The sequence below is a fragment of the Hakea prostrata genome, chromosome 3 (genome assembly GCF_041222555.1).
Source record: "Hakea prostrata isolate BN-2017 chromosome 3, UWA_Hpros_2, whole genome shotgun sequence".
NCBI lineage: Eukaryota > Viridiplantae > Streptophyta > Magnoliopsida > Proteales > Proteaceae > Hakea > Hakea prostrata.
Genome location: NC_142602.1, coordinates 27,636,297 through 27,645,159, shown reverse-complemented (window position 1 = coordinate 27,645,159; position 8,863 = coordinate 27,636,297). Strand labels below are relative to the sequence as shown.

The window sequence follows — 8,863 nt, the reverse complement described above, 5'->3', positions numbered from 1 at the left end:
CAATATACAAGTCTAACATCAAACTATGAATTAAAGATAAGCACAAATATATGAATGTCCTCAACTTGCAAGCAAGTTGAACTTCTTCAAAGGAATCAAAAGGTGGTCTAACATGTCCTAAATAATCCTATTTAAATGGAGCTAAAAGTTAGAAACAACCCTAGAAGTCCTAGGTCAAAAATTGAAACAAAGACCAATACTGTCAGGTATAGGTCTCTTAAATAGTAACAGTATGGGTCTCTTGGGGAGGCCTTGATCAATTGACCCAGGGGGGTATGGTCACTTGAACAGTACCCACCCCCCATGGGTCTATCAACATGGGTCTACGAACAGAATGTGATCCAACACTCAGGTGACTTTAGGATTGGGTTCTTCTTCCAAAACGAAAGCGAAGTTCTAAGATTACCTAACAACAAGATCTATCAACCGCAAGCATTCACAAACTAAAATCAAATCGAAAACCTAACAAATCACAAATAAGTCTCTCTCGAAATCTGTCCTAAAAGAAAAAGATAGAATAGAGTAATTGGGGAATCACTCTAAAGCAATAATAATGATAGGGTTTAGGTCTTTTTGAATTAAGGATCTCTCCACAAGGATCCACTAACGGCGAAGAATCAAACGGAGATAAACTAGGCAAAAGAAGAAGTGAACTAACCTCAAAAACCTTGGCGCATAGAAAGCTCTCCGAACGATCTCCGCAATATTCTCTCTCTTTGCAACATACTCTTTGACATTCTCTGATATTCTCTAATGTCTTAGGATTGAAATAACACGTTTTAAGTCGAAGATGAAATGCCAAAATACCAAAACTTCCATTTTTCATCCACAGTAACCAATATGGGTCGCCCTGGGAGACCCATACTCCTAGAATTGCTCCAGGAGCAGTTTCGAGGGTGGTTCATCCATTGGTTCTTCTTCAACACTAACCCACACTTGGGGGGTCTTACTTGATATCTGAGACCTTCCAAAAGTGTCGTCAATGAACGCTTGGTCCTCCTCTTCTGACTCAACAACTCTCTAGCTTCATCATCATCACCATCCACTTCCATTAGTTTAAGTTCTAACCCAATGGTCTCTATTTGGATGGCCCACAGGTGTCTTCTACTCGCGCTCGGAGTTCTCAGACCTATAATATGGATTTCCGAGTTAGGATCATAGGGAATTTCACATAATAAGTTTAGCATTAGGAAAAAATTATTAGAATTCTTGATCTAGAAAAACTTTGTCCAATCTTCCTGATGTAATTTTTTTTTTTTGGGAGGGGTGGGGCTCTGACGTTTAGACCAGGTATAAGGAGAACCTGAAAAGAAAAGTTTAGACCAAGAGAAGTCATTCAAGCTTGAAGAGAATTCTAGCAGAGCTTCTATTGAAAATGCAATATTAGTGGACTCTACTTAATCATGAGATATGTCTTGTGGATATGCTTCTAGCACAATGGTTGCAGTCTCTTATAGACTCTAGATCCTCCACCCATATGAAGAGATAGTAAAACCAAGTAGGTCTTGTATTTAAACTTTTTGAGAATTTTCTCTCCATGTGAGTAAAGGATCTAGAGTTAAAAATGGACAAGATTTATTTTAGCCATAGGCTGGGGAAAAGTAGATGTTAATATGTGAGATATAATTTAGATTTATGTTATTTGTAGAGATTTTTTACGATTTACAAGTGATAGTTGGATTCCAATAGCCATGTTTCATATGGATCATGTTCCTAGAGTGGAATTAAGGGAAATGGAAGATGAGAACTTGAAATAGCAAAAATCCAGGATTTTCACTCCACCAAAGTTGTTGATCCTTTACTCCAGTATGATCCCAACTTCAATAGATAGTAAACATTATCAATGTAGAATAGTTACTAATTTGTTACTAGTAGAATTGAAAAATGTTGCTTTGGGCCAGTTCTTTAAAATTTGGACCCTAACCTTGACCCTAAATATTGTAATTTGGCTCTGAACATGTTGAGTGTGGCTAAGTCGAGCCTACTTCTCAAACCTAACATTGATTCTAAACACGAAACAGTTAAACAATTCACAATACTATATTATTACTATGTATTTACTACAAAGGTAATAAACCAACTCGTGTATTTTAAAAATTATACATGATTAAGTATATTAAATTTCAAAAAAAAAAAAAAAAGGGCTTATTTTATAGATGTATTAATGGCATTTTTTTTATCATAGAAATTGTTTTTAAGAACATAAATTACCAAACGCCAATTTGTTCAACAACCATTTTTAAAAGTTCAACAAAATTGTGCTCAGATCACCATTCCTTGATGAAAACATCTAAAGACGATTCTAAACGTTGTTCTTAGGGAAGACTGCTAACAAATAGTTTTCACCAAAAAGAATTGGTTTATTAAGTTGATCAATTAAACAACTTGTTTAGAGTCTTGGACAAGCAAATATTTGATAATTTTATAATTTGACAAACAAATTGCAATACCATTGTTTATGTTTTGCATTCAAAATTGGTTCTTGGTATAATTACTATTGCCTCCTATACTTTGATTTTATTACAAATTAAACCTCATTTTTTTATGAAATTATTATTGTCCCCCTTACTTTTAACAATGTTAAGTGACAGTTAACATTGAAAATGTTATGTCTATTTTGCACTTCATTAAAATTAAGAAGTTAAAAAGATGACATTACCCTCATTTATACAAATTATATTGAATGCCAATTATAGCCTTAAAAATATAAACTTATATTTTAGAATCAATTTTGAATTTGAAAAAGTACTAGTCGTCTCCATTTAAAATGTGATAAAGATCCGATTCAAAAAGTTTGTAAATAATAAATTACCTCTTGAGATCTTGCTTCTTCGTCCTTAACTCCATCAAAATATGCATCATGGTAAAGAAGAACTATTTCACCATTTAAATTAAGTTTTAACAATAGGAGCAATGATTTGGGAGAAAAGAAATGAATATCCATTTGTGTGTGTTGTAATTTGTGAAATTTACACAAAAGAACAAAACAACAATGATCTCTGCTACAGCGTGATATTTGTTAATGAAGGTCTTAGTGTTGCACTAAAAAATAAAAATTATATAGATTTTTTAGGTGGGGTTCATCTTTAATGGAATTGTTGTCCTGAAAAATTTTTCTTTTTTATTTAATCACATCTTTCTTTTATTTAGTGGTTTCTCTTTAGAAAATAAAATTCATTTCTTTCCTTTATTAGATGGTTTCATTTTAGAGAAGAAAAATCAAGTCTTTCCTTTATTTGGGAGTTTCTTTTTTGAGAAAAAAATGGATTTTAGGTTAATTTTTTTTCTATATTTAATTAAGGGTAGTATTATAACTTGACAAAAAGGTAAATAAGTGAAGAGATAACTACAGGGTTATGTTTGGATTTTTGAAAAAATATATAGATGCCACATCATTAGTAAACTAACGGAGCTTAACGATTGGGGCATTAGTAGCTGTAAACAAAGTTAAAGGTTGGATTAGTAATTTTAAAACATACAGGGGATATAGTAGTAATAAAATCAAAGTACAATGGGCAACAATAATTATACCTTGTTTCTAAGTCAAGCAAATAATAATATAAGTAATTCATTATACACATAAGTAAGAAGGAAACTACTACCCAAAATTGAAAATGGGAGAAAATAATTGATAAATGTGAAATACTTTTTTTTTCCCCCTTTCTCTCTGGCCTTTTTAAGGACTAGTGGACTTTTATTTGGGGTAGGGACTATTATATCTATCACCAGAGAGAACCAAACCCATGGTATCTTCACTAAGAGGTGTTGATCATTACCAACTGAACAACCCTTTGATGGCATTGAGATATTCATTTGCTCATTTACTTCACCATATTTTAAAGTATCTTCCATATTTTGATATAAGTAGAAGTGTTCCTTTTTTTTCTTGCTAAATTCTCCACTAATTGATCATTGTAGCATTCTCCATGCAAACCCAACAAAAGAACTCTCTTTTTTCTTGCTAACCCTTTGATGAAGCTTTCCAAAGACCTTGCAAGGTTCCAAACTATCAAATTAGGTGAATTTTTATGAGTTAGGGTCATCTACCCACAAGGTAGAAGATTGTGCTCCCTTTATACATCTCCACCACATATTTAGGAGAAGGTTCATTTATAGTTTATTTTGTTAGAACTCAGAGGTAGGCCTCCTCCTAAATGTGTGATGATGAAGTGCGAGGATAGCACAATACGAGGGTAGAGGATCCAAACTCAATATTTATTTTAGCATCAATTCTATTCTTTTGATAGGTCCATCCCCATGAATGAGACTCACGCATTAGAATATGAGTGAGTGACAAAATAGAATTGGAATCACCTCTCAGACTTCTCCACACTTTCCATCACATAATTAGAGAGAGATCCATTGAAGACCCCCCCCCCAAAAAAAAAAAAAAAAAGAAGAAGATGAAGAAGAAGATAGGTCTCCCACCTCTAAAAGCAAACAAGGTGACATCTCTTTCCCTCACCCCACCTTTCCCTATTATTGTATGATGTTGGAAGTGAAGACACTACCCTCAAGGGGACCAAAACCAACTCAACAAAGCGGCCTTATTTGATAGGCTTAGTCTATTTAAAATGTTTCACCCTTTTGTGCTAATTTGCACCAAGTACCTCGATCAATCCTCAATCGGTGGCCTGATCAGGTCCATAACTTCCAACTAGACATACCCAGAGTAGTTTGGAGGGCTTGACCCTAGACCTCGGAATAACAATTGAACTACAAAGAAGGTCGATGCTCCGGAAAATGCAATCAAATCACTCGTGCATCTCTCCCAATGACCTAGACTTCAACACATCTCTATATATCCCAGGTGCTTGTACACAAGGATAAAGCTTGAGAAAAATCCAATCATCTTAGGTATTCCCAAGCTCGTTCCAGGCATAGAATACTTTGATTGACACCATATCTGTGCGGGAAGCATACCCATCAATTGTTCACTACACGTTACAAGGCCCGTTGTGTCTACTCGAAACTTATGCCTACAAGGGTTGACATGTCAAGCTGAGAGAAGATCCATGCCAGTTGGATCATCTGACTACTCTCAATGGTCAAGTTACACTATAAATACCCCTTACCTATTTTTTTGGGCAATGATAATTAAATTTTATTAAAGTGAACACTGGGAGAGAAGCCTTGGTTGGAAAACTTGAGTCATAAAAGACAGAAAAAGCCACCAAGTTTTTGAAATTCTAAAAGGCAAGGCCCCTTTGCTAATAGGTGGGCATCACCATACAAGTGCAAGAAATATGAAAGAGAAAAATTGGTCTAAACCTGTTTAATAAAGCCATTGAGTCTTCTACTAGCTCACCTACTTCACTTAAAAGTAATGCTCATTTACTTCATATTGCTCTTTGGCTACTTAACTTGGAGTTCTGGCTACTTAACTTGGAGTTCTTAAAACCCAAATCTTGGGAGGTGTTGTTTTTTTTAATCTGACTTGTCGGAGGTAGTTGCCCGTTCACTCAGGTTGGCCTACACTTACTGTTTGTTTCTGGAAACAAATTTTAAACAGAACTTACAAGGCTTTGTTGCAATCTACTCGAAGGGTCAAATTTGGTTGCAACAACCAAAAAAAAAAAACAAATTTAAACTGAATTAGAGCCATAATCAAACCGAACCCGTGTAGGTTCCACCTTGATTTTGATTTGAATTCTAGAACTGATTTGGGTATCAATTTATTGTCATCTCATGAAAGCAAAGCAAAACATACTGAACTCAGTTGCATTCTTTTGATTAACAGTTACGAGCAAACAAAAGGACCTAATTAAACAACATTAGGGACTCTTACATGGTGACAGAGAAGAGTACATTCGTAAGGTAAAAGATATAATGCATGGCCGTGCATCTTGCACGATTTTATCTATAGTTAATCATATTAGATCGAGTGGTATCAGTATGTGAATGTATCCATCCAATGGCACAAATAGATATTTAAGACTTGGGCAAATTGGAGTAATGTGAAAGGAGCACAATCCTCTACTCTTGTGGGTAGAGGATGTGAACTCGAAATCTAATGTGAAACAAATTATTGTTTTGTTTATATAAGGTCTAGATCACCTCCCCTTAGGGGAATAGATAAATGTTTTTCAACCGCACGAGAAGAAGTGAGGGTGAGGTCTACCTCTAAATGCTAACAAACTGAACCGGACACGGGACCTTAGTGGGTCTCACGTGAACCTATATCCCTATTATGTGGTAGAAAATAGCCAACGAAGCACCTACCTGCCCCTTGACATGCAGGCGATCTGAGCGTAACCATATTTATATATTTCGTCTATTTGGTTAATGATACCAATCCAATGGCTGTCGGTAGCAAATACTACATATAACTAGATACATAGGATTCAATTCCCTCATTTATGGATTTTTTTTTAATTTTAATTAAATATTTTTTGGAAATAAATCAAATAACCGAGCAATTGAGGAAAACTATAAAATCCCGAAAACTTTTAATAAATGATCACCCAATATCACTCTTCACCTTCCATGCATGGTTCCGCTTCTCCTTCCATTCTCCATCTTTAGATTCAGCACCCACGGATCTAACGCCATTCTCAACCATGGCAACCTTTCTCAACTTAGTTTCATACTTCTTGCTCTTCTGTCTTTCTAGCCTCTCCCTCATCAATGCCAGAAATGGTGGTGATGGTTTCAGTATTGATCTCATCCATCGTGACTCATTGCAATCTCCATATTACAATCCTTCAGACAGTCCTTTTCAGAGATTGCAGAAGGCTTTCCATCGCTCAGCAGCCCGTCTTGATAATTTTGAACGGCTTGGCGAAAAGAAGTTTCATCTACTGTGATTGCAGACGATGGTCCGTATCTTATGAATATCTCCATTGGAACTCCACCAGTGGAGATTATGGCCATAGCTGATACTGGAAGTGATCTTATATGGACACAATGCAAGCCTTGTAAAGGGTGTTACAACCAAACAGCCCCTTTATTTGATCCTAAGAGTTCCTCAACTTATAAGGACCTTTCATGTAACTCAAGTTTCTGTGCAAAGCTAGACGGAGGTTACTGTCATCGGGGTTCTTGTAAATATTTTTATCAATATGGTGATCAATCCTTCACTATGGGCAATCTTGCCACAGAAACATTCACTATGGGTTCCAGTTCTGGCAAGTATGTCTCCTTACCAAAGAAGGCATTTGGTTGTGGACATAACAACAATGGCACCTTTGGTGAAAAAGCTGCAGGTCTGGTAGGCCTTGGACGTGGTGCTCTCTCATTGATCTCCCAACTGGGTTCATCAATTAAAGGCAAGTTCTCCTACTGTTTGGTGCCAAATTCAGCTGAAAATGCTACAAGTAAGTTGAGTTTTGGTTCTAAAGCTGAGGTTTCTGGAGAAAATGTGGTTTCAACCCCATTAGTGCCAAAGTCGGTTTCCGCATTCTATTTCGTCACCCTTGAAGGCCTTAGCGTTGGAGACAAGAAGATCTCATCGAACGCAACTGTGAAGAGGCGGAACAAAGAAGGGAATGGAGAGGTTCACATACTAATAGATTCCGGAACAACATTAACACTGTTACCAACAGAATTCTATGATGAGATTGAAGCTGCTGTGAAGGATGCCATTGATCTTACTCCGGTTGATGGCCCGCTCAAGTTATGCTATGATACTAAAAAGGATATTGGTGTTCCAATCACTGCACATTTTGCTGGTGCTGATGTGAAGTTGTTCCCAGTGAATACGTTTCTTAGGGTTTCTGATGATATAGTATGTTTTGCGGTAGCCCCTAGTGGTGGTAGTCTGGCCGTATTTGGTAACATAGCTCAGGTGAACTTCTTGGTTGGCTATGATATTAAAGGTGGAAAGGTCTCCTTCAAGCCAACTGATTGCACCAAACAACAGGAGATTTTATGATTAAGAAGATCCTTATGTTTCTCTACTAAATAATATTAGTGCAGTTGCTTCCCGGAGATTTTACCGAATGAAACAATTAAATTGTCATCGTAGATTTTACCAGGTTCAATAAATACGAAGGAACGTTATAATTTCTAGGGAAAGTTAACCCAGAAATTAATACGGGAAAATGTTTGGTCTTCTCCGGAAGGATTGGGCCGAACGCAATACTTGGGAAGGACAACTCAAGCGGGGCTTCGGGTGATACCGATTAAGACCCTTAGACGAAGCATCGGTTTTTACCGAGTGAGACTTCCGAAGGATGGAGCATCGGTTTTCACCGAGTGAGACTTCCGAAGGACGAAGCATCGGTTTTCACTGAGTGAGACTTTAGAAGGACAAACCCTAGGCTGTCCCAAACTTGGTCTTTGTCAAGATTCAACAAGGCTCCAAAGGAAGCATAGGCTATACCCGACGGAGTCAGGCTATCATATTCTTGATATTCCCAAAAAGGAGATCCCATAAACGAACTATGGCTATGAGTACAAAAAGAGCAAGAGAAGGTTCAATGCTAAGTTCAAAGCACAAACCAAGAAAGCCGACGATATAACGCCAGCTGTTGGGGAGGAGCATTTCGGGACAAATCTCCCAGCGGTTCAAAACTGCGGAAAACAAACGATTGAAAAAGGGAAACCGAACTCCACTTTCCAGAGTATCCAGATAAAGCGAAAATTCACAGGAGGATTCAAATTGGCCCTCTCGTCGGGATTGGCGATTCGAAGAAAATAATCGAGAGGGAAATCGAAGTGTTCGGTTGCCGAAGTCAATTCAGCGTTGGTATATTCAGAGAGACAAAAGAACTTGGGCCTTCTTTAGGTGTTGGGTTGCCGAGGGCCTTGGCGGCCGCTTTCGAAGTTTTAGATGATCCGGAATAGGGGGCGGGGTTGGAACCTCAATCTCTTTCTTTTGGCTCACTTCTTCAAACTCACGCCAAACCTCGGTTAATTTCTG

General features: G+C 37.2%; 1 pseudogene; it reads left to right on the top strand.

Moving 5' to 3' along the window:
• The first annotated feature begins 6,560 nt into the window (after positions 1 to 6,560).
• On the top strand, positions 6,561 to 7,873 carry LOC149021952 (aspartic proteinase CDR1 pseudogene; annotated as a pseudogene).
• Positions 7,874 to 8,863: the final 990 nt, after the last annotated feature.